Consider the following 27,693-nt stretch of genomic DNA (forward strand, 5'->3'; position numbering starts at 1 on the left):
TCAAGAGCAAGTGTAGTCAGGGTGCATGACCTTACCACATCAGATTTCTTGTTGGTGGTTCAAAATGGCCAAAGATTCCAGTTGGATGTGAAAAGATATTACATCAATCAGAAGTTGGTAATTAGTAAATTGCTTATAATTGTCACGTGTACAGCGATGCAGTGAAAAGCTTTTGTTTGCATGCCATCCAGATATATAATTCCACACATAATGGAACTGATGTAGCACAGAAGTTAAAAGTAATAGAATGCAAAAAAAATAGTGTTAGCAGTCAGCAATTCTAAAATTCACAGAACTGAGATTTAAAAGAGTAGAAATAATTACAGTGTATGTAATGAACATATCTCCTGAGAGCAGGTTGCCAAGAGTCACAACACTCCAGTGGTACCTTGCTTTAATGAAGACCATCAAGGATTAACGCCAACTTGTTCACACCTGATTGATTTGCCCATAGATCAGTAATGAAAATTGCCAGTACAAGAAAAATTCAAAGACCTGCCCCCAATTTCATTCCCATGGCTAAATGCTTCAGGAGAATAGCATCTGATTTCTCCTCATTATTCACCATTCGGCACATACCTCCTTCCCATTACTATCATCATAGAGGAGGTACAGGAGTCTGAAGACCCACGTTCAATGACTTAGCAAAAGCTTCTTCCCCTCTGCCGTGAGATTTCTGAATGGTCCATAGAATCCTGAACACAGTCTTGCTATTCCTGGTTTGCTTTATCTACTTATCTATCTAACTGTTTATCTAACTATCTATATATCTCCCCATCTATTTATTTGTCTTTATTATAACTTGCAGTATTTTTCTTGTGCTGTATAACTGTAACAAAACAACATATTTCATGACATACACCATGTCTGCGATAATAAACCTGATTCTAGTTCTAAACTCTTTTCCACTTAATCCAAGCTTGTAAAGGGCTTTGGTAAAAAATGAATTGCAATTAGGTGTCAAAGGTTTCCACTCGTTACCCACTAACTTTGAACTGAAAGTCTGCTTGCGGCCAGCTTGTACATCTGATGTTCCCTTCCGATTAAGGAGGAAAAGGCATTGGACCAGTATTTGACGCACAGCGGAGTAGTGAACCAACCCTCTGGAGATCCTCCCTACTTTGGGTTATGGAGCAGAAAACGAGTCAAATGAAGATTAATCATCGAGCTGATTTCAGCTTTTATGTAATTGAAAATCGGTTTATTATTCTCACATGTACAGAGAAAAATCTTGAATTGTGCACATAGGAAGAAGAGAAACAGACGTAGAGATAGACCATTGTACTTTGACCCTGCTCCACTCTGTAATAGCCAGCGTAATTTGCTCTCAACTCCACTCACAATCCTCTGAGTGAAGAAGCTCCCTCTCAAGTTCCCCTTAAGCATTTCACCTTTCACTGTTAACTGACAACCCCTAGTTCTAGTAAATGTAATATGGCGAAATAATTTGTGTAGATTGCATGCGAAACAATGCTTTCACTGCACCTCTGTGCATGTGACAATGATGAACCAGTTTAAAAAATTAACCACTTTCAAAGGATTATCTTCCAAAGTTCTGTGGAGTACAAAATTGCAAGGAATCAGAATGCATTGAGAGAAGAAATTCCTCCTCGTCGTACCTCAGGCAAAGCTTCAATGTTGTTGACAAAATGTTGCCATGTGTACTCAAAACAGACAATTATAAACACAGAACATAGAAGAGCACAGGACAGGATCAGGCCATTCGACCCATAATGTAGTGCCGAACCAGCTAAAAAGCAAATCAAAAATACCCAAACACTAATCCCTCCTACCTACATCATGACCATATCCCCCATCCTCTTTTGTCATCCTATCTAAATGTCTCTTATAAGCCTCCAGTGTATATGCCTCTACCACCATAACAAGCAGAGCATTCCGGGGATCCACAACCCTCTGAGAAAAAACTTACCCCTCCTGAACCTACACCCTCTCACCTTCAATGCATGCCCTCTGGTATTCAACATTTCAACCCTGGGAAATGGATACTCTCAGCCCACTCGATCTATGCCTCTCATAATATCTTAATCACTCCCACCCCACTGCCTGTGGGATGGCTGGAGTGGGGAAAGGATTGTAACTCACCTCTTTGTGGACTATGGGTTTGTGAAGAAGCTGTGGAAAGAGATGCAAGGGTCAGTGTCACTGTTCATAGTCACAGTCATAGTCATACTTTATTGATCACGAGGGAAATTAGTTTTCATTACAGTTGCACCAACCAAGAATCAGCCCCAATTTCCTGTCTTCTCCCCATATACCTTCATGCCCTGACTAATCAAGAAACTAAGACTTGGCCTCCACAGCCACCTGTGGCAACAAATTCCACAGATTCACCACCCTCAGGCTAAGGAAATTGCTGCTCATATTCCAAAAGGACACCCCTCTATTCTGAAACGCTGTTCTCTAGTCTCAGACTCTCCCACCATTGGAATCATCCTCTCCACATCCACTCTATTGAGGTCTTTCAACATTCGATAGGTTTTTATGAGGTTACCACTCATACTTCTGATTCCATTGACTAAAGGCCCAGAGCCATCAAACACTCTTCATATAACAAGCCTTTCAATCCTGGAAACATTTTCGTGAACCTCCTTTGAACTCTTTCCAATGTCAATGCATCCTTTCTCAGATAAGGGACTCAAAACTGCTCCCAATACTCCAAGTGAGGCATCACTAGTGCTTTATAAAGCCTCAACATTACATCCTTGCTTTTATATTCTAGTCCTCTTGAAATGAATACTAACATTGTGCTTTCCTCCTCACTGCCGACTCAACTTGCAAATTAACCTTTAAGGAAACCTGCTCAAGGACTTCCAAGTCCCTTTGCATAGCAGACTTTTGAATTTTTTCTCCACTTAGAAAATGGTCTACCCTTTTATTTCTTCTACCAAAGTGCATGACCATACACTTCCCGATGCTACATTATATCTGCCACTTCTTTGCCCATTCTCTTCTTTAGCGTCTCTACTGCCTCAAAATTACCTGCCCCTCCACCTATCTTTATATTATCCACAAACCTTGACACAAAGCCATCAATTCCATCATCCAGGTCATTGACATATAAAGTAAAAAAAGCAGTCTGAACACAGAGCCCTGTGGAACACTACCAGTCACTGGCAGACAACCAGAGAAGGCTCACTTTAATCCCACTCTGTGCCTCCTGCCAGTCAGCCACTGATTTACTTATGTTGGTGTCTTTCCTGTAATACTCTGGGCTCTTAACATGGTAAGCAGCCTGGTCAAACGCCTTCTGAAAATCCAAGTACACAACATCCACGATTCTCCTTTACAGTATCCATTATACTTTATACAACCTTGAGATTTGTCTCCTTACAGGCAGCCACAAAACAAAGAAACCCAAAAGAACCCATTAAAAAAAAAGACTGTCAAACTCCCACGTTGCAGAGAGAAAAAAAAGCAAATTGTGAGAACAATAAAAGAAAGCAAACAGCATTCAGAACAAAAATAAGTCTACAGACACAAAACCAGGAATCAATGCAACCAGAACAGGGCACAGCTTTAGTTTGACGCAGCACCAAGTGGCACTGACAGATTCTCAACTCTGTGAAAGACACTGTTTGGTCTGCTCGAACCATATTGATCTGCCAGCGTATAAAGAGATCTGTGAAGGAACGCTACCAACAGGCACTTTCAAAGCCGCGGGAGGGATGCACTGAAGCTTGGTGCAGCCACCGCAAGGGCTCGGTGGGGAAGGACCATGTGGTAGGGCTCTTCTGCTACTGGAGAAGGAGGAGCCAGGTTGGGTGAGGAAGCCCCTCAGTATTGTCATTGTGTACCACCCCTAGGGGCCATGTGACTGTTATTGGTGTGAAGGAAGGTAATAGAACAGCACAGAAAGCATTGACTATGAAAGTAAAGAATGAAAAGGCATTGCCGTATTTATTCTTATTAATTTTTTTTAAGATTGTGAATAAATTTTATTTTGATATACACTCAGTGGCCACTTTCTTGTGTACACCTGCTCACTAATGCAGCCAATCGTGTGACAGCGACTCAATGTGTAAAAGTATGCAGACATGGGCAAGGTGTTCCATCATTGTTCAGACTAAACGTCAGAATGGGGAAGAAATGTGATCTAAGTGACTTTGACCGTGGAATAATTGTTGGTGCCAGATGGGGAGTATTGTGTCTGTATCAGCTAAGATAAAAGCATGCTTGTGAAGATGAGGTTAACTTCACTTGGCAGCAAGAGAGAACAGCGGTTCAATGCACATGGGTAAGTTATTAGTCAATAAGTAGGGATAAGCAGAGTCAATGCTAAAAGAAATAAATCCATACTTTACGCTTCCAACCCCTTTAGATTAATGTATTATAATACTGCACATGTAACAAATCATTCGAAACAGTATATGTAACAAAACATTCAATTTCCCTTCAACAAACCATATTCAAATAAACATCCTTTCCCAATAACAATCCATAACTAACTTTACTATACCGAAGAGTCAGTCTTTTGGGTGGCGCTCTTTTCCTTTCAGGATAGCGCTTTTGGACCTCTGGAGTGGCATCAGAGTTGGTAGATGTCTTGTCAAAGACAACTTTCTCTGTTGCGGGTCTCACGTTGCTGTTAGTGACGTGATCATTACTGAGAGATAAGTCCGAAGGATGCAATGTGTCCGTCTTGTTAGATGCAGTCGGCTCAGGAGTGGCCTTTGCCTGAGCATCCAGTATCTGGTCCACATGATGTCTCCATGTAAGATTTCCAACATCTACTGTGTATATCAGTGGTCCAGTTCTTGTAGCTATCCTACTGGGTGTCTTCTTATATAGCTCCAGGTGAGAGTCTTCATCTTGACTGTACTCATCTGTTCTTTCTGCTGATTTTCTAACGCTCTGGTGCAAAGTTTAGAGTGAACCACAACACAAGATCTACATATCAGAGTTCTTTGACATGCAGATATTTGGTCTTGTCTCACTGACAACTCTGGAAATGTTGAATTACCATGAGCTGGCAATCCTTGCATGGTGATTGCATAGACTTTTGACAACATCGGGTCATTCCTTGTTTCCCTTTGCATTTCAGAATTTGTTACCCGCAACTGGTCTACTAATGCTGTGTGGAACACATCTGCTGGGTCAAAGAATGAAGACTTATTTTCTTCAGCTGCTAACAACAGAAATCATGACAAGCCATCAGCATTTCTGTGTAGTTTGGCAACCTTGAACTCTATGTCACAAGAGCGGACTCCTAGGAAAAGTGCCCAATGTTGTAACTGGGTACCAGACATCACTGGGATTCCTTTCCTGGGATTGAAAATAGACACAAGGGGCAGGTGGTCTGTCACTGGAGTAAGCTTATCTGTAAAGTTAGTGGTGGAACTTCTTTAATCTCCATACTAGACTAAGTTTCTCTCAGCCGATCTGGGCGTAACTGCATTCTGCGCTCTTCACTGATCTTGAAACAAATGCATTCGGACATGCAGATCCATCTTTCATAGTGTGTGACAAGAAGGCACCAATGCCATAAGAGGATGCATCGAACACCAGCCTGATGGACAGAGTTGGGTCATAACGGGTGAGCAGTTCATCAGAGATTATTTATCTCCTTGTTTCCTTGAATGCCCTTTCACGTCTTCCTGACCATTCCCACTTTGCTCCTGTCTGCAATAGTGCATGCAGTGGGTACAGCACTGAGGCAATCTTTGGGAAAAACCGGTGGTGGTAGTTTACGAGGCCCAAATATGACCTGAGTTGCCAAAGATGCAAATTCTATTCGTGGCAGGGGATACTGCGCAGTGGCAGGGGTACTGCACAGTACGCAGAACAGGGATGATGCTTGCTTTGATGTCCCCACATATATGACCAGCTCTGACCTTCTCTTCTTTGATCACCAGGAGAATGGGCGTGCCTCAATCACTCCTTGCAACCTTGGAGAGAATGCCAGATGCCTCCAAGCTCTAAAGTTGCCCATCCATGTCAGGATGTAATGCGTGAGGCACTGGATGCGCTTTATGGAATCTTTGTGTTATTGCTTGATCCTGTTTAACTCTGGCCTTTGTGCCTTTGACTTTACCAATACCCTTCTCAAACACCTTCTCATTTGCATTAAGCAGCAGTGACAGTCTCTGGTTAGTGCCACCATTTGGGCTGCAGTTGCCTGTTGATGACACATTAACAGCTTTGATTGTGTGCCAGTCTAGTTGGATTTTTCTCAGCTATTCGCGTATGAAAAGTACTGGCCCTCCACTTTCAATACAAAAAATACAAAAGGTTGAGTCTGTGGTGAGGAAAGCAAATGCAATGTGAGCATTCACTTCAAGGGGACTAGAATATAAAAGCAAGGATGTAATGTTGAGAATTTATAAAGCACTGATGAGGCCTCACTTGGAGTACCGTGAGCAGTTTTGGGCCCCTTATCTTAGAAGGCATGTGCTGAAACTGGAGAGGGTTCAAAGGAGGTTCACAGAAGTGATTCTAGGATTGAATGGCTTATTATATGAAGAGTGTTTGATGGCTCTGGGCCTGTATTCAGTAGAATTCAGAAGAATCAGAGGCGATCTCATTGAGAACTATTGAATGGTGAAAGGCCACGATAGAGTGGATGTTTCCTATGGTGAGAGAGTCAAAAACCAGACGAGACAGCTTCAAAGCAGAGTGGCATCCTTTTAGAACAGAGAAGAGGAGGAATTTTTTTTTAGCCAGAGTGTGATGATCCTATAGAATTCTTTGCCACAGGTAGCTGTGGTGTCTAAGTCTTTATGTTATATTTAAGGCAGATGTTGATGGATTCTTGATTGGTCAGAGAATGAGGGGATACAGGGAGAAGGCAGGAGATTTGGGCTGAGAGGAAAATTGGATCAGCCATGATGAAATGGTGGAGCAGACATAATGGGCTGAATGGCCTAATTCTGCTCCTATAACTTATGGACTTATGGTCCAGCTGCTGTGTTTTGCCTCTGTATGTTACATTTATTTTCAGTTTGCCTTACACATTTTTGTCTTTATAGGTCTTTAGCATCACTGAATTCTCTTCTGAAGGTAACTTAGAAAACAGTCTGTTGTAGTCAGCCCCTGAAATTGTAGATGAAGCTGACCCTGTATCCAGCTCCATTTTCAGTTTTACACCTGACACATCTGTTGTGATCCAGATGATTTTGCAATCTGCTTCAGTAAAGCTATACAGTTTTAGGCATGACAGTTCACCTTTGTCAGACTCTGTTGTCTTGATTCAGTTGCACATTCAGTATCTTTATGTACTTGTTTTTTTTTGAAACTTTTCACTCTGTGTGGTTTTTCTCTTTGGTTGTACTTTCTGTCAGTATTGCACATTTTCTCTATGTGACCTTCCTGTGACACCTTCTGCATTTTTTTTCTTTGAACCAATGATCATTTGTGTCATGGAAGGATTTGCAACATCAATAACATTTTTGGCTTTTCGGACCACTCAGGGACATTTTGCGTGTTTCACATGCTAAACACTTTTTCTGTAGTTCTGCTGCAACCTTTGCAGCAGTTTCTTATTATATTGCAATGGTCAATACCCATTCCAAGGTTAGGTCTCTTTCTGACAGTAGCCTCTTTTGAGTGATTTGATTACGTATACCACAAACAAGCCTGTCCCTTAATACATCGGAAAGTCCATTTTTAAAGTTACTATATTGGGAATGTTCGCACAGTTCTTCAAGGTATTCAGGAATGCTTTCATCCTTTGACTGGTTCCTTCTGTGAAATCTGAATCTCCCAGCTATTGCTTGAGGTTTAGGGCTTGTGACTTCGTAAAAACTGCACCAATTTCATCCAACATCTTGCTTGCTGGCTTTCAGGAGTTACTAAGAAGTGTAAGAGCCCATACATTTTAGCAGCATTAAGCTGAGAAGCGTGGGGGCTTTCTTTTCCTCATCCATGTCATTTGCGTTACAATACAGTTCAACCCTCTCGATATACAATTCCCAATTCTCATTAGCACTATGAAATTCATCAACTTTCCCAACTAAGGCCATCATCATGGTACTTTCAACGTAATGTTGCTAGTTGTGGATCCTTCACAATGCACTGAGCACTATTACTCACGGATCCCTTTGTTATCATCTATGACACCTTCTCCATTGTACTGATTCACTCTTTCCTCTCGCTCTGTCTCTCCCTTCCTCTGAATTGTGTCATCCCAAGTGATGATATTGGTGATATTCGCTGACATTCAAGTTCGTACTCATTGTCCATTTTTTTCAGTCTGTACAACTACATATCAATTAAAATAAAAGCACGCATGCACGCAGAGGTGAGGTTAACTGGTATATTTACTTAGCGGTGAGAGAGAGCAACAGATTAATGTGCAAGGGTAGGTTATCAATCAATGAGTAGTGCTAATGGGAGTCATTGCGCGAAAGAAAATGGAGGGTGGTTTGAGCATCTCAGAAACTGCTGATCTCCTGGGAACTTCACACACAATAATCACTGGCACAAAAAATATTTTTAAAAAAGTCTAGTGAATGGTATTTCTGTGGGAAAAAAAGCATCCTGTTAATGAGAGAGGTCAGAGGACAAGGGCCAAGCTGGTTCAAGCTAACAGGAAGGTGACAGTGGTGTGCAGAAGAATATCTCTGAATACACAGTATGTCAGACTGTGTTCTGGATGAGGTACAGCAGCAGAGGACAATGAACAGCACTCAGTGGCCACTTTATGAGGTACAGGAGGTTCCTAACAAAAGGCCAATGAGTGTAGAATAAAATAAAACTCTAGTCACAGATATGCAATATCATAAAGATAGTTTTCGGTTCAGAAGGTTTTCTTCTACATGTAAGGGGGTTTCGTCTTTTATGTTACTGCGGAGGCTAATTAAAATGGCTTCTTTGTTATGTTACACTTAGGAATGCTTCTTTGTTATGTTAAATGCTGAGAAAGTTCTTCCCGCAAGCAGTTTGTTGAATCATGTTACTGATAAGAAGATGTTATGAACCAATTGGGATAGTTGTTATGATTTTGGTGTATTTGAAGATACTGTATGCGCGAGGTTTGGGGGCAGAAGGCAGGAGAGCGAGACAGAGAATGGACCAGTTGCTGTGATGTCCACTAACGGGGTCGGACCCTGAGGAGGGCGTTCGGGAGGATACGGAGACGGACTCGTGTGGAGCGTCTGATCGACCACCGTTGTTGTTCCCAGGCGGCCGGTCGAGTGGTCCGAGGGGTCGCAGGGTGAAGAAGAAGGTTCTTGAGCTCCAACTGTTTTGTGCACGAAGAGATTGAACTTTGATAAGTGTGGCGCCTTTTATTTTCCTTTTATATTTTATTCTCTATTAATTATATAGTTCCAGTAATATCTATAAACTGTAAATCATTTAATCGTATCTGGTGTATTGTCTGTTATTTGGGCGGGGTGGGGTACATCGCACAGCATCCACACTAACTAATTACCCAGTTTGGCGGGGCTGAGGGTTGTTTCCCTAGACGACAGCGAGCTGAGCGACCCTGAGGCTGGCCGGGGGGGGCTACATACATATTAAGTTAGTTCTCTGCAGGAAGGAAGAAAGCTGTTCTCATGGAGTTAGTGGAATCTCTGTCAGCAGGTATATTGACACCCAGTTGTTCAATGTCCACTGCAGTGATGAATTAACAAGCCACGTCATCTATTTCCCTGAAGCACAAAGGGTAACGATTTATGTACTTGTATGCCTACCTTGTGCTCTCTTTTAGAGTGACAAGTCTAGAATTACTCACTATATCTGCTCTGCCTTGTACAAGTGAAAGATGGGTTCTCTCCACCAGTACCTTTTATCCGGCTTTACTGTTCTCAAGGACTAAATCACAACACTGTATGCTCTTAATTTGTCAAAGTACAAATTTCAAAACTTCAAAGTTACTTTATTAGCAAATATATTGTATACGTCATCATATGCAACCCTGAGATTCAACCCTGAGACAGGATCTCCCGGTAGCCACCCACTTCAACTCTGCTTCCCACTCTCATTCAGATATGTCCATACATGGCCTCCTCTACTGCCATGATGAGGCTAAACTCAGGTTGGGGGAGCAACACCTCATAGACCGTCTAGGTAGTCTCCAGACCCTTGGTATGAACATAGAATTCTCCAACTTCTGGTAATTCCCTCCCCCTCCCTTCCTCTATCCCTATGTCACTCTGCCCCCTCCCCCAGCTGCCTATCACCTCCTTCATGGTTCCACCTCCTTCTACTACCCATTGTGTTTTCCCCCATTCCTTCTTCACCTTTCCTGCCTATCACCTCCCTGCTTCCCCTCCCCGACCCCTTTATCTTTTCCCCTACTAGTTTTTCACCTGGAACCTACCAGCCTTCTCCTTCCCACCCTCCCCCCACCTTCTTAATATGGCCTCTGCCCCTTCCCTCTACAGTCCTGATGAAGGGTTCCGGCCCGAAACATCGACCGATCTTTTCCATGGATGCTGCCCGACCTGCTGAGTTCCTCCAGCGTGTTGTGAGTGTTCCCGAGATTTGATTTCTTGTAAGCATTCAAAGTAAATGCAAAGAAACACAATAGAATCATTGAAAGACCACAACCAACATGTAAAAGACAACACACTATGCAAATACAAGCAGAAAAGGAATAATAATAATGAGGAAGATAATGAAAAAGAAGAATAAGTAAGCAATAAATATTGAGAACATGAGATGAAGAGTCCTTGATAGTGAATCCATGGATAGCAGGAACAGTTCAGTGATGGGGTGAGTGGAGTTATTTCCTCTGATTCAAGACCCTGATGGTTAAAGGGTATTAACCATACCTGAGCCGGGTGGTGTGGGTCGTGAGACACCCATGCCTTTTACCTGATAGCAGCAGTGAGAAGAGAGCATGGCCTGGGTAGTGGGGGTCTTTGATGATGCTGGTTTCCTGTGACAGCAGTCCATGTAGGTGTGCTCCATGATGGGGATGGCTTTATCCGTGATGGACTATGCTTACATCTTGTCAGCTTTTCCATTCAAGGGCATTGGTGCTTTCATACCAGACCATGATGCAGCCAGTCAATATACTCTGCAAAACACATTTATAGGAGTCTGTCAAAGTTTTAGATGACATGCCAAATCTGTGCAAACACCTAAGTAAGTAAAGGCACTGCTGTGATTTCCTTGTAATGGCACTTACATACTTGGCCCAGGACAGAACCTCTGAAATGATAACGCTGAGGAATTTAAAGCTACTGATCCTCTCCAACTCCAATCTCCCAATGAGGACTGGCTCATGGACGGCCAGTTTTTTTCCTTGGGAAGTTATTACCAGCTCCTAGGTCTTGCTGACATTGAGTGAGATGTGGTTGTTGTAGAATCATTCAGACTTATTTTCAATCTCTCTCCTATATGTTGGTTCATCGCCACATTTGATTCGGCCAGATTGGTGTTGTCAGCTAACTTAAATATGGCATTGGAGCTCTGCTTAGCCTCACAGTCATAGGTATAAGGCGAGTAGAGCAGAGGTCTAAGCACACAGCCCTGTGGTGCAGCTGTGCTGATGGAGATTGTGGAGGACATGCTTTTGCCAATCTGAACTGACAGAGGTTTGCAAGTGAGGAAATCGAGGATCCAGTTGCATAAGGAGTTATTGAGGCCTAGGTCTTGAAGCTTATTTTTTAGTTTTGAGGAGATAGTAGTACTGAATGCCAAGATGTAGTCAATGAAGAGCATTCTGATGTATCCGTGTTCCCTGCCCAGATATTCCAGGGTTGAGTGAAGAGCCAATGAAATGGCATCTGCTGTGGACCTATTGTCCTGGTTGGCAAATTGGAGTGGATCCAAATCGCTGATCAGGCAGGAGTTGATACGTTACATCAACAACCTCTCAAAGCACTTCATCACAGTGGATATAAGTGCTGCTAGATGATATTCTTTGGGGCAGGTTACCACATTCTTCTTAGGTACTAGTATAATTGAAGTCTGCAACTATTCATTTGCAGAACCTCATTTTCCTCCATGTGTCTTTATGATGGAAACCTTAGTCCCAGAACATCAACTCATCTTGGAATAGCAAGAGATTCTGCAGATGCTGGAAATCTTTGAGCAATACACACAAAATGCCAGGGGAATGTGCCACTATTTGTTATCCATCCATTGTTGCCCCTGGGCAGGCAGCAGTGAACTGCCCCAGACTGCCGCAAACCTTCTGGCGAAGGAATGACTACAAATCTGCTATGGATGAAACTCTAGGATTTTGACCCAGCACTGGAGGTTGAAAGGTGAAATATAGAACCTTTTCTGCAACTATATAAGGCTCTAATGAGACCAGATCTAGATCACTGTGAACAAATTTGGACCCATGTTCAAGGAAGGCTATTATTTCATTGAAGATAGTTCAGAGAAGATTCACCAGGATGATACTGTGCATGGTGAATATCCAATGAGAAATGTTTAAACAGATTGGGCACTACTTGATGGCTCTGGGCCTGTATTCACTGGAATTTAGAATAATAGGGAGGGGGGATCTCATTGAAACTGACCAAATATTGAAAGACCCAGATAGACAGGAAATCGAGAAGATATTTCCAATAATGGTAGAGTATTGGATCAGAGGGCACAGCATCAGTTTACAAGGACATCCCTTTAAAACAGAGATGAGGAGGAATTTCTTTAGCCAGAGGGTGGTACATAAGAACATAAGAAATATTAGCAGGAGTAGGCCATCTGACCCGTCGAGCCAGCTCTGCCATTCAGTAAGATCATGGCTGATCATGGTGAATCCATGAAGTTCATTGCCACAGACGACTGTGGAGTCTGAATCATTGGGTGCATTTAAAGCAGAGGTTGATAGGTTCCTGATTAGTAAGAGTATCAAAGGTTATGGGAAGAAGCCAGTAAAAAGTGGTTGTGAACAAAAATAACTCAGCCATGATGGAATGGTGGAGCAGACTCAATGGACAGAATAGCCTAATGCTGCTCCTATGTCTAATCATCTTATGGCTTATGGTCCAAAATATCAGCAACTTTCTTCACATTTTATCTCCACCTTAGTTCCAGAAGCAACTATTGCTTCCATATCTCATTCCTACAGAATGGAATAACCCTCTTTATAGGAAAAATCTCCCTCTTTTTCAGTTGACCATTATCAATCTGTGACCTCTGGCTACCAACCCACAGGTGCTTTCTATCCTGGGGTGACATGAGAGTGCAGATGCTGGGATCTGGTGGACGAAACTGACTTTACCTTGTTTTTAGGAAACGTAATTAAGACAGTAATTTGTCTGACATAGATATAGTCATGAACCAAAGAAAACCTATATATGAGTGCAGTATATGGAGTTTTTTTGTTCATTCAGATGGAGTCAGAGGGTAGTCTTGGCCACTTTTTAAAATTATGGGCAACTCAGTCCATTTAATATCAGGAAGAATCTGAACCACAAAATTCAAATGCTCCCGGTGTCAGAAGTCTGAAACTAAGATAGACTATAGGCATTGAGGAAGACCATCAAAGATTGCAAAGTGACCTAGACCAGCTGGGAAAGTGGTCTGAAAAGTGTCAGATGGAATTTAATGCAGACAAGTGTGAAGTGTTACACTTTGGGAGGACAAACAAGGCTGAGACTTACACAGTGAATGGTAGTGCATTGAGGAGTGCCACAGAGCAAAGGAATCTAGGAATACAGATCCTTAATTCTTTGAAAGTGACATCACAAATTTATCAGGTCTTAAAAGGAATTGTTGGCACTTATAATATCAGGAAAAAGCTGAATCAAGTAATTTAAACATTGCAGATGCTAGCTGTGAGAGTCAGTAGTTTTATAAAAATATCAGTATACCGTCTTTCTCCAGAGGTAGAGACAGAGATCGAGAAATCAGAGAGTGATATCAGAGATAGGCCAAGTACATTTGAGGGCAGGGTGGAAGTTGGAGGCAAAATTGATGACATTGTTGAGCTCAGCATTAAATCAAAGTATTAAGTGGAGGAGTCTGGATATCACGTTGAACTTGTACAAGACTTTGGAGAGGCGTTATTTAGAGTATTGTGTACAGTTCTAATGGACAAGGGTATCATGGAGAGAGTGACCCCTCAGGAAAGCGAAGAATGGGGAGGAGGGAAAGATATGTTTAGCGGTAGGATGTTGTTGAAGATGGCAGAAGATGTGGAATAGTTACTGGATGTAGAGGCTCATGGGGTGATAGGTGAGGCCGAAAGGAACTCTATGGTGTCAGGAAGATGGGCTGAGGGTGAATGTCCAGGAAATGGAGGAGATTTAGGTGAGGGCAGCATCGATGGTAGAGGAAGGGAACCTCTGCTCTTTAAAGAAGGAAGGTACCTTGGAATCGCAGGTACTTTGGTATGAAAAACCTCATCCTGAGGTCGGACGTGAAAGAGACAGAGGGACTGAGAAAAGGAAGTATCATTTTTAGAAGTGACAGGATGGGAGGGGGTGTAGACAATATACTGTAGCTGTGAGGGATAGTAGTATTATAAAATATATCAGTAGGCAGTCTTTCTTCAGAGAAGGAGACAGAGAGGTCGAGAAAGACGACAGAGGTGTCAGAGAGGGACCATGCAAATTTGAGGGCAGGGTGGAAGTTGGAGGCAAAGTTGATGGAATTGTTGAGCTTAACATGGATACCGGAAGCAGCTCAAATGTTATCATGAATGTAGTGCTGAAAGAGTTGGGAAGAGAATCACTTTATGGACATAATATTTATATTTGTATATTATTGTGCTCTTTATCTTTTTGTGTTTATTTTAGACCGTAAGACCAAAAGATATAGGAGCAGAATTAGGCCATTTGGCCCATCGAGTCTGCTCTACCATTCGATCATGACTGATCCTTTTATTTTCTCCTCCTCAACCCCATTTCCCGGCTTTCTCCCCATAACCTTTGATGCCATGTCCAATCAAGAACCTATCAATCTCCGTCTTAAATACACCCGACAACCTGGGCTCCACAGCTGTATGTGGCAACAAATTCCACAAATTCACCATGTGTCTGATTAAAGAAATTTTTCCGCATTTCTGTTTTGAATGGACACTCCTCTATCCTGAGGCTGTGCCCTCTTGTCCTAGACTCTCTCACCATGGGAATTATCCTTTTCACATGTACTCTGTGTAGTCCTTTCAATATTCAAAAGTTTTCAATGAGATCCCCCCTCATCCTTCTAAATTCCAGCGAGTACAGTCCCAGAGCCATCAAACGTTCCTCGTATGATAACCCTTTCATTCCTGGAATCATCCTTGTGAACCTCCTCTGGACCCTCTCCAATGCCAGCACATCTCTTCTAAGATGAAGAACCCAAAACTGTTCACAATACTCAAGTTGAGGCCTCACCAGTGCCTTATTAAGTCTCAGCATCACAGCCCTGTTCTTGTATTCTACACCTCTTGAAATGAATGCTAACATTGCATTTGCCTTCCTCAACATTGACTCAACTTGCAAGTTAACCTTTAAGGTGTTCTGCATCTCAGATTTTTGGATTTTCTCCCTGTTTAGAAAATAGTCCACACATTTATTTCTACCACCAAAGTGCATGCCCATGCATTTTCCAACATTATATTTCATTTGTCACTTGCTTGCCCATTCTCCTTATCTGTCTAAGTCCTTCTGCATCCTACCTGTTTCCTCAACTTAACCTGTCCCTCCACCAACCTTCGTATCATTTGCAAACTTGGCAGCAAAGCCATCTATTACATCATCTAAATCATTTATATACAGCATAAAAAGAAGTGGTCCCAGGTTTTGTGCTCCATCTGACCCAGAGTAACAATTATTTTACTCTCCTTCACAGCCATGTGCAGGAAATGATATTACACAATCTTGAATCTTAAATCAATGTAGTAAAAGGGAAAACTATAACAGAATGCAGAGTGAGGAGTAAGCACAATACAGGCAAGGTAGACTGTGAGATAAAGAATCCATCTTCCTGTAATAAGTAGACCATTCATTGGTCTTATTACAGTGGGATAAAGGCTGTGGTGATACTATGCTTTTGTGGGGCATTGAAGGGGCTACATCTGGAGTGCTGTGTGAAGTTTTTGCTTTAATTTGAGAAAGGATGTAAAGGTATGGGTAGCAGTTCAGGGAACATAGAGCATAGAACAGTACAGCACAGTACATGTCCTCCAGTCCATGATGTTGTGCCAGCAGTAAGGTTCAGAGAAGAGTTACAGGATCTACATCTGGACTAATGCATTGTACGATGAGGAACTGTCAGATAGACTGGGCATCCATTGCAGCATCAATGGATGTGGAGAGTATCGTTCCTCTTAGGTTGAACACGGAGTATAGTACAGTACAGCACAGCAAGACTCTCCATCCCACAATGCATGTGCCAAACATGATGCTGAATTAAACTGAATCTCTTCTGCCTCTTCAAGATTCATACCCCTCCATTTTCTGCATAGTAATATGTCTGACAGCCTCTTAAACATCACTCTTGTATCTTGAGTGAGAAATTAGAACTAAGAGTTACTGATTAAAGACAGGATTTTACTACTCATAGTCATAGTCATAGTCAAAGTCATACTTTATTGATCCCGAGGGAAATTGGTTTTCGTTACAGTTGTACCATAAGTAATTAAAAAGTAATAAAACCATAAATAATTAAATAGTAATATGTAAATTATGTCAGGAAATAAGTCCAGGACCAGCCTATTGGCTCAGGGTGTCTGACCCTCCAAGGGAGGAGTTGTAAAATTTGATGGCCACAGGCAGGAATGACTTCCTATGACGCTCAGTGTTGCGTCTCGGTGGAATGAGTCTCTGGCCGAGTGGTTCTTGATTGGTTAGGTCGTGAAAGGTTACGGAGAGAAGACAGGATAATGGGGTTGAGAGTGAAATGGATTTGTCATGATGAAATGGTGGAGCAGACTCCATGGTTTGAGTGGTCTTTTGGTCTTGTACTTTATTTAAGAAAAGTGTGAATTCATTTCTCTCAGAAGGTTGTAAGCATTTAGAACTTCCTTTCTCAAAGGGCATTAGAAGCAAAGTCTTTGAACACACTTACGGCAGAGGGTGATAGGTTCTCATGAGGAAAGGAATGAAGGATTACTGGGATAAACAAGAACATTGCTAGGGCTTCAGGGATTGAGTGATAGAGAGAGATTGGACAAGCTAGGACTTACTAATTGAAGGTACGTAGAGTGGTGTTACAGAGATATATAAAATCACGAGGGGCATAGATGAGGTGAATACACTTATTCTATTTTCTCAGAGTTGAGGAATCAGAGTCAGAATTAGGTTTAATATGATCGGCATGTATCATGAAATTCGTGAAATCAAGAACTAAGGGCATACGATTAAGGTGAAGGGGAAATTTTTGAAAGGAGCTCTGGGCTTTTTTTTAAACAGAGGGTGAAGAAAAAGGTTGAGAACCCCATCACCCATAACATGCCCTCTTCTTATTGCTGCCCTCATGAAGGAAGTACAGGAGACTGAAGACACATACTCAACATTTTAGGAACAGCTTCTTCCTCTTTGCCATCAGATTTCTGAATGGACATTGAACCTATGTACACTACCTCACTACATTTTTTCCCTTTTTTGCTATCGTTTTGCACTACTCATTTAATTTAAAATTTTAATGTTTATGTTCTTATTGTAATTTGTAGTTTTTTATAATTAGATTAGATTATGAGGACACACAGTCCTCTTTTATTGTCATTTAGTAATGCATGCATTAAGAAATGATACAATATTCCTCCGGTGTGATATCACAAAACACAGGATAGACCAAGACTGAAAAAACTAACAAAAACCACATAATTATAACATATAGTTACAACAGTGCAACAATACCATAACTTGATGAAGAACAGGCCATGGCACAGAAAAAAAAGTTCAAAGTCTCTTGAACGTCCCACATCTCACGTAGACGGGAGAAGGAAAAAACTCTCCCTGCCATGCCGACCACAGTCTGACTCTGAGTCGTCTGAAAACTTCGAGCCTCCCATGAGTCCTCCGACACTGAGTACCGAGCACCATCTCTTTCCGAACGATTCGACCACAGCCTCGGTCGACAGCAGCTGACAAAGCCGGGGATTTGGGGGCGTACCCTCCGGAAGATTCTCGATCGCACAGTAACAGCGGCAGCAAACTGGCGTTTCAGAAATTTCTCCAGATGTTCCTCTGTGCTTCTCACGTCTGTCTCCATCAAATCAGAATTGTCCACAGCCCCTATTTAACGGATACGATATCATTTTCACCGGAGAGCTGCGCGCGTGTGGCACGCTGCCATCTCCTCCCGCCTCTTCAATTACTATGTGCAATTATTATGTATTGCACTGTACTGCTGCCCCAAAATAACAAATTCCACAACACATGTCAGTAATATTAAACATGATTCTGATTCTTGTTTCTATTTCTGGAATGTATGTAGACGAAGAGGTTGAGGCAGGTACAATAATAACCTCTAAGATGCAGTTGGACAGATATATGGATTGAAATGGTTTAGAAGACATTGAGCTAAACGTGCTCATTTGAGATTAACTTGGATGGGCATCTTGGTTAGCATAGACTAAATGGGCCTAAAAGCCTGTTTCCATGCTGAATGACTCTATGATGCCAGGAAGCCATTTTGGAGGTAACAATGAGATCATCAATGACCTTTTTAATCAGCCAAATGGGGGTTGATTGATCCATTTCTGCTCCAAACTCCTACGTATTGCTGAGACTTGACTTGAGCTACTGGGAAAGCTTGAACAGGTTCGGACTTTATTCCCTGGAGTGCAGAAGAATGAGAGGAGATTTGACAGAGGTATACAAAATTATGAGCAGTAATTTGCCTCTACCACTTTGGGAGGCGGTAAAGAACTAGAGGTTATAGGTTAAGGTTGAAAGATGAAATATTTAAGGGGGACCTGAGGAGGGAACATCTTCACTCAGTGAGTGGTGTGACAGTGGAATGAGTTGCCAGTGAAAGTGGTGGATGGGAGCTTGATTTCAACTTTTAAGATAAGTTTGGATAAGTACAGGGATGGGAAGGGCATGGAATACTACAGTCCAGGTGCAGAGTGATGGGATTAGACAGAATAACAGTTTAGCATAGAATAGATGGGCTGAAGGGCTGCAGAATCTATGACTCCATATCTATATTCAATACCTTGTACATTTCTTGCCATTCTGTCCCTGCCATTGGATCAATATAGAACATAGAACAGTACAGCACAGTACAGACCCTTCGGCCCACAATGTTGTGCCGACCCTCAAACCCTGCCTCCAATATAAGCCCCCACCTTAGATTCCTCCATATACCTGTCTATTAGTCTCTTAAACTTCACTAGTGTGTCTGCCTCCACCACTGACTCAGGCAGTGCATTCCACGCACCAACCATTCTCTGAGTAAAAAACCTTCCTCTAATATCCCCCTTGAACTTCCCACCACTTACCTTAAAGCTATGTCCTCTTGTATTGAGCACTGGCTGTGCACGGTATCTATTCTTCTTAATATCTTGTACACCTCCATCATGTCTGCTCTCATCCTCCTTCTCTACAAAGAGTAAAGCCCTAGCTCCCTTAATCTCTGATCATAATGCATACTCTCTAAACCAGGCAGCATCCTGATAAATCTCCTTTGTACCCTTTCCAATGCTTCCACATCCTTCCTATAGTGAGGCAACCAGAACTGGACACAATACTCCAAGTGTGGCTTAACCAGAGTTCTGTAGAGCTGCATTATTACCAGGGGACTCTTAAACTCTATTCCTCGACTTATGAAAGCCAACACCCCATAAGCTTTCTTAACTACCCTATCTACCTGTGAAGCAACTTTCAGGGATCTGTGGACATGTACCCCCAGACCCCTCTGCTCCTCCACACTACCAAGTATCCTGCCATTTACTTTGTACTCTGCCTTGGAGTTTGTCCTTCCAAAGTGTACCACCTCACACTTCTCCGGGTTGAACTCCGTCTGCCACTTCTCAGCCCACTTCTGCAATCTTCCTCTGCAAAGTCTCTCTGCAATCTACGACAATCCTCTGCACTATCCATATAGTATAGCCTGTAACAATTCATGAAAAAAATCCATTGACACCTTCTAAATAGCTACTGCAAATTAATTTGCAATAGCTATTCAGAAGGTGTTGGAGTTGGTGCACTTCGACAGAGGCAGTGTGGCATGAGGTCTTAGCTGGAGTTGGCGTTCACTTGGCAGAAGACAAGCCAAATTGTGTTCAACTACAGACTGCTGCAGCATTCGTGGACTTAGGGCCCTGGAATATATACTTTATTGCGTGACTGTGTCTTACTGATATCTTATATGTGCTTGCTATCTTATATGTGCTATATGTGCCTTGTGCTGTGTATTGAATTGAATTGAATTAAATGGTCTTTGTTGTCATTATACATAGGTACAATGAAACTCCATTTGGCTTCCTCTCAAGCAATTAAATAAAGCGGTAGATAAAAACAAGACAGTAAGTATTAAGTAGATAAGCAGCAGAAGTTGTGGCAGCACCAGAATTTCACAGTAATGCACAAAGTGTCACTAGTGCAAGTATTCGAGTCCTTGTGCGTGCTCACAGTTTCAGTCATTGTTCTGTGGGAGTGGCGTGATGGAGGCCGCAGCTCTGGGATAGAAGCTGTTCCTCAGTCTATTTGTTACGACTGTTGGTACTGTGTTTTGCATCTTGGCCCTGGAGTAATGTTGTTTCATTTGACTGTATTCATGGGTATTCATGTATGGCTGAATGACAATTAAACTTCAACTTGAATAATAATTGGACACTGCCTGGGAAAGATTTATTTTTTAAAAGGTACTACATTAAGCTGAATTTGAATGCTGATTGTAATACACATAAAAGCTGTCTAAGAATTAGTTGAGGGTCATTTAGATGAAAACTAGTACAACCCCTGGTCATGATATTTTTTGAGCCCTTTCTGATGTGTAGTTTTTGCAAACAATCTTAAATTGGAAACAATCACACAATTTTTGTTGTAAATTGTATTCTACTTTTAAAAACAGTCCTGCCACTGTGGCATTATCAGCAAGCTGAAATAGTGCTGCTATTTCAAAGAAGGCTTAAGAAAATACCAATAAAGTGAATTCATGCTCTAATGAACTAACGTTTTCTTTATTCAAGCTGATTACAACAGTATTGCAAGGGATTATGTGACAAGGAATTCTGTGATGCTGGGCATTATTTTCACATGTAAATGAAAAGTCTTACCTTCCAGAAGTGATATTGAGGACTGCTCTCCTCTCAGAATTAGGATCAGAATCAGAGTTAATATCACTGGCATAAGCTGTGAAATTTGCAGCGGTACAGTGCCGTGCATAATAATTAATCTGTAAATTTAAAAGTCAAATTAAATAAATAATACAAAGAAATTCCTCCTCATCTCCGTCCTAAATGGATGCCCCTCTGTTCTCAGGCTGTCCCCTCTCGCTCTAGACTCCTCCACTATAGGAAGCAACAGAATCAGGTTTAATATCACTGGCATGAACTGTGAAATGTGTTCTTATGTGGCAACAGTACATTGCAATACATAATAATAAAAGCTGTGAATTAAGTAATTCAGCAAATATATATACATATATACACGCACTTAAAAAGTTGAAATAAATAAATAGTTCAAAAACAGTAGTCAGGTGGTGTTCATGGGTTCAAGGTCCAGTCAGAAATTGGATGGCAGAGAGGAAGAAGCTCTTCCTGAATTGTTCAATATGTGCCTTTAGGCTCCTGTATCTCCTCCTGAAGGTAGCAATGAGAAGAGGGTATGTCCTGGGTGATAGGGGTCCTCAATGATAGATGCCACCTTTTTGAGGCATTTCTCCTTGAAGATGCCCTGGATGCTGGGGAGGCTAGTGCTGACTGAGTTCACAACATTTAAGGAGTGATCTCATCGTTATCACAGCCGCTGTGGGAAGCCATGTTAGGAGGTAAAGGACTCGAATACCAGTCAAAAGATATGAGAATGTACCATAGGTAAATCCAACACAGTGGAGGTGCTGCCTTTTAGCATAGATGTTCAACATAGGTTTGGTTTATTTTTCTAGGTGAATAGGAAAGATTAGTTGGTGCCAGTGAAAAAGATGTGATATTGCATCTTGTCTAATACTTATTGCTCAATCCATTCCCTCGACTGTGTCAGCAGCTTTAAGTTCACTTATTCACAACAGTAAGTTCTTGTTGCACCTGTGCACATGCATATGGCACTACAGAAAGTGATGGATAGAGCCCCATCCATCACAGACAAAGCCCTCCTCACCACTGAGCACATCGACAAGGAGCACTGGCAATGAGGAAGCAGCAGCCATCATCAAAGACACCACCTTCCAAACCTGCTTCCTTCACACTTACATAGAAACATAGAAACATAGAAAATAGGTGCAGGAGTAGGCCATTCGGCCCTTTGAGCCTGCACCGCCATTTATTATGATCATGGCTGATCATCCAACTCAGAACACCGCCCCAGCCTTCCCTCCATACCCCCTGACCCCCGTAGCCACAAGGGCCATATCTAACTCCCTCTTAAATATAGCCAATGAACTGGCCTCAACTCTTTCCTGTGGCAGAGAATTCCACAGATTCACCACTCTCTGTGTGAAGAAGTTTTTCCTAATCTCAGTCCTAAAAGGCTTCCCCTCTATCCTCAAACTGTGACCCCTCGTTCTGGACTTCCCCAATATCGGGAACAATCTTCCTGCATCTAGCCTGTCCAATCCCTTTAGGATTTTATACGTTTCAATCAGATCCTCCCTCAATCTTCTAAATTCCAACGAGTACAAGCCCAGTTCATCCATTCTTTCTTCATATGAAAGTCCTGCCATCCCAGGAATCAATCTGGTGAACCTTCTCTGTACTCCCTCTATGGCAAGGATGTCTTTCCTCACTTCTAACATTGAGTAGGAGATTTAGGTCCCACACTGTCAGGTTTGGGAACAGTTATTACCCTGGAACCACTAGGCTCCTCAACCCTTGTGGATAACTTCACTCACCTCAATAGACAATAGACAACAGGTGCAGGAGTAGGCCATTCGGCCCTTCGAGCCAGTACCGCCATTCACTGTGATCATGGCTGATCATCCACAATCAGTATCCAGTTCCTGCCTTATCTCCATAACCTTTGATTCTGCTATCTTTAAGAGCTCTATCCATCTCTTTCTTGGAAGCATCCAGAGACTTGGCCTCCACAGCCTTCTGAGGCAGAGCATTCCACATATCCACCACTCTCTGGGTGAAAAAGTTTTTCCTCAACTCCGTTCTAAACGGCCTACCCCTTATTCTTAAACTGTGGCCTCTGTTTCTGGACTCACCCATCAGCGGGAACATGCTTCCTGCCTCCAGTGTGTCCAATCCCTTAATAATCTTATATGTTTCAATCAGATCCCCTCTCAGCCTTCTAAATTCCAGAGTATACAAGCCCAGTCACTCCAATCTTTCGACATATGACAGTCCTGCTATCCCGGGAATTAACCTCGTGAACCTACGCTGCACTCCCTCAATAGCAAGAATGTCCTTCCTCAAATTTGGACACCGAAACTACACACAGTACTCCAGGTGTGGTCTCACCAGGGCCCTGTACAGCTGCAGAAGGACGTCTTTGCTCTTATACTCAATTCCCCTTGTTATGAAGGGGAATTCAACTTTGAACTGATTTCACAACCTACAGACTCATGTTCAAGACATCTTCAATTCATGTTCTCAGTAATATATAAATGTCTGTTTTGCACATTGATGTTTGTCAGTCTTTGTTTATGTATGGTGTCTTTTGATAAGTTCTACTGTATTTCCTTAGTTTTCTGTAAATGCTACAAAACATTAATTTTGGGATAGTATATGGTGGTGAAAGCCCACTTTGATAATAAACTTAGTTTGACTTTGACTTTTAATATACTTTGGCTCTGACCTTCACTATGTCTATAATTCCATTATTCCTCTAGTTTTGCAATTGTTTTGTTGAGATCTTTCATTTGACTTAGGGCCAAGCACTGTCCCCATTGAGAATCATAGTGAGGGAAAAGGTCCTTCATTTCTACTTGCCCATGCTGACCCAGCTGACTTCTTGAGCTTGTCCCATTTCTTCATATTTAGTCTATATCCCCCTAAACATGTACTTGACTTATGATTATGCTTGTACTTGCCTTTACTAGATTCGCTAGTGTCTTATTCCATATATCCACCATCCTCCGTGTGACAGAGTTTCCCCTCAGATCCCTTTTACATTTTTCCCCTCTCACCAGTGGTATCTAGTTTTAGACTCATCCACCATGGAAGAAAAATGCCTGTGAACTTTCACCTTCTCTTTGCCTCTCATGATGTTACAATCTTCTCTAAATTCATCACTTAGCTTCCTATACTCCAGGGAAAAGATATACCTGCCCATCTAATCTCTCCTTATAGCTCAAGTCCTCCAGTGCTGGTAACATCTTCATGAACCTTTTCTACATTCTTCTCAAGTTAGCGCTATCTTTCTTCTACCCAGGTGACCAGAACCGCATATAGTATTCCAAGAGCGGCCTCACCATTCTCTTAGAACACCAAAATATGGGCAGAATCCAATTTTTTTGTCAAATGAATACAGTCTCTTCAAGTTAATCAAACATTAGAAAGTCCTCTGGTATGAACATAAGACATGAAAATTGGAGTAGAATACTTGGCCTTCTTTTTAAAAACCTTCCCTGAATCAGAATCAAATTTATTATCACATTGACCTATGCTGTGAAATTTGTTGTTTTACAGCAGCAATATAGTGCAATACATAAGATTACTATGAATTGCAATAAGAGTATATAAAATTACATAAATAGTGCAAATAGAGCCACATAGTGAGGTAGTTTTCACACATTCATGGACCGTTCAGAAATCTGAGGGCAGAAGGGGGAAAGCTTTTCCTAAATCACTGAGTGTGGGTCCTCATTCCTGATGGTAATAATGAGAAGAGGGCATGTCCCGGATGGTAAGGTTCCTTCATCATGGCTGCTGCCTTCTTGAGGCATCGCCTTTTGAAGGTGTCCTTATTGGTGGGGAAGCTCGTGTCCAGGACGCAGGTGGTTGTGTTTTCTATACACTCTGCCTGATGGTAGCGGCACGAAGATGTCATAGCCCAGATGGTCAGGATCTGCCATGACAGATGCTGTCTTCATGAGGCAGGGCTTCTTGCAGATACTGCCGATGTTGGTGAGGGACGTGCTCAAAGTGTATTGGGTTGTGTCCTCGTCTCCCTGTATCTTCTCACATTCCTGTGCATTCGAATTGTCTTACCAGACCTTACCGACAGCGTGTGTCCAAATTGGAGATAACCTTCCAAAAAGTTCTCTCGTGTGTCTTGGTAATTTTGAGCATGTTATATATACAGACTTTCATTTGTTAATACATTAGTAACAATAGTTATGGACTTCTTAAGGAAAAATGATGAGTTCTGTTGAATATTTATGAGCATTTATTGTTTTACTATTAATAAAAATAAGACAGATTGAAATAAATGAAGCATTTTAGAAAACATGTTCAAAAATTCTTAGTATTAATCTTTTAAAAGATAATTTTAAAACAACATAATTTCTAAATAGCATTGTATATGTACCTCATATATAATGTAAGAATTATGAACAAGAAATGATAGGCTTTGGTGCATATTCAAAAATGACCAGGGAAAGGAAAGTAAACACACTTTACTCTCAGTGAGACTTTTGTTGCTGCACTAACGATGACAAATATCTTATATCCAGCTTGTATTTAGTTGTTTTGAGAGTTATAGCTCTAGTTTCATCACTCCTGTAATTAGACTTGACCAAGTTATTGCAAAGATATAAATATTCATGGAGGCGCTGAGCTAGCACAGTATTTACCATTATTATCAATGAATACCCTGTGTTCACCTACAAACCACAGAAGAAAAGGTGTAAGCAAAGCAAAGTCAATGCCAACTGGCCCAACCATTTCCTATCCAAATACTGATGTGTGCACCTCATCTGCGAGGATTTCAAAACAATTTGGCAGTGTGGAGGGTCAGCGAACTCTTGCGGGCCATGTCCATGGACACTCAAAGCTGCTGCGCGGGTTGATGGTGTTGTTAAGAAGGCGTGTGGTGTGATGGCCTTCATCAACCGTGGGATGGGGATCAAGGGCTGTGAGGTAATGTTACAGGTATATACGGCCTTAGTTAGACCTCATTCAGTGGGCACGTGGCCAAGTGGTTAAGGCATTGGACTAGCGACCTGAAGTTCGTGAGTTCGAGCCCCAGCCGAGGCAAAGTGTTGTGTCCTTGAGCAAGGCACTTAATCACACATTGCTCTGCGACGACACTGGTGCCAAGCTGTACGGGTCCTAATGCCCTTCCCTTGGACAACATTGGTGTCGTGGAGAGGGGAGACTTGCAGCATCTTCCATATAACCTTGCCCAGGGCTGTGCCCTGGAGAGTGAAGACTATGATCTTGCAAGACTAATGGATGCCTTTTTTTTCAGACCTCATTTGGAGTGCTGTTTTCAGTTCTGGTCACCTCATTACAGGATGGATGTAGATACTATAGAAAGGGTGCAGAGGAGATTTACAAGGATGTTGCCTGGATTGGAGAGCATGCCTTATAAGAATAGGTTGAGTGAACTTGGCCTTTTCTCCTTGGAACGACAAGGGATGCGAGGTGACCTGATAGCAGTGTATAAGACAATGAGAAGTATTGATCGTGTGGTTAGTCAGAGACTTTTTTTCCAGGGTTGAAATGGCTAACACGAGGGGGCATAGTTTTAAGGTGTTTGGAAGTAGGTACAAGGGGAATGTCAGAGGTAAGTTTTTCACACAGACTGGTGAGTGTGTGGGATGCATTGACAGTAACGGTGGTAGAAGGAGATACAATAGGGTCTTTGAAGAGACTCTTAGATAAGTACATGGAGCTTAGAAAAATACAGTGCTATGCGGTAGGGAAATTCTAGGCAGTTTCTAGAGTAGGTTACATGGTCAGTACGACATTGTGGGCTGAAGGGCCTGTAATGTGCTGTAGATTTCTATATTCTATGCTCAATGTCACATCCATGTTTCTTATGAAAACATCTCACTTCCATTAGGTTGTAAAAGATCATTCACCTCTTCATTTGGCAGTAACAATAATCATTATGTATCCGTTTTATTATGGGTAGAGTTTAAAGAATCAAGGGGTGGCAACATTCCATGGCGCATGCCAACCATATTTTTGTATGTGCCATCTTGGGCACACGTGCCATAGGTTCACCACCCCTGTTAGAAGGTATACAGATTATGGAGGGTATAGATAGGGTGAATCCAAGCAAGTATCTTCCCTTTGGTTTGGGTGAGACAAGACAAGAACTGGAGTTCATAGGTTTAAGGTGACAGTTGAAACATTTAAGGGGAATGTGAGGGTATACTTTTTCACACAAAGGTGAGAATGTGGAATGAGCTGCCAACGGAAGTAGTGGATTCAGGTTCAGTTATAACATTTAAAGGGGGTTTAGAATGGTACATTTATGAGAGTGGTATGGAGTGTTACAGTATTCTGGTCTAGGTGCCAGTAGGTGAGACTAGGCAGAAAACCAGCCTGCACAGACTTGTTGGCCTGAAGGGCTTGGTTCTGTGCTTTAATGCTCTTTGAATCTGTAGCTTGTTTACTAAAGGTCTTTCAAGACAGTAACTTGTAGTTGGCGTCAATCTAAAGCAGTTTCATCTAACGCCTCATTATCGGAACTGGCGTTAGAATTGGTTTACTATCGTCACATGTACTGAGAAAGAGCTTAAAACATAGTTTTGCATGCCATCCATTCTGGTAATTTTGAAACGTAAGTACATCAATGTGGTGCAAACGGAAGAGCAATAGTCATTAGGCCATTAGAT

Source organism: Mobula birostris, chromosome 7 (assembly GCF_030028105.1).
Source record: "Mobula birostris isolate sMobBir1 chromosome 7, sMobBir1.hap1, whole genome shotgun sequence".
Taxonomy (NCBI): domain Eukaryota; kingdom Metazoa; phylum Chordata; class Chondrichthyes; order Myliobatiformes; family Myliobatidae; genus Mobula; species Mobula birostris.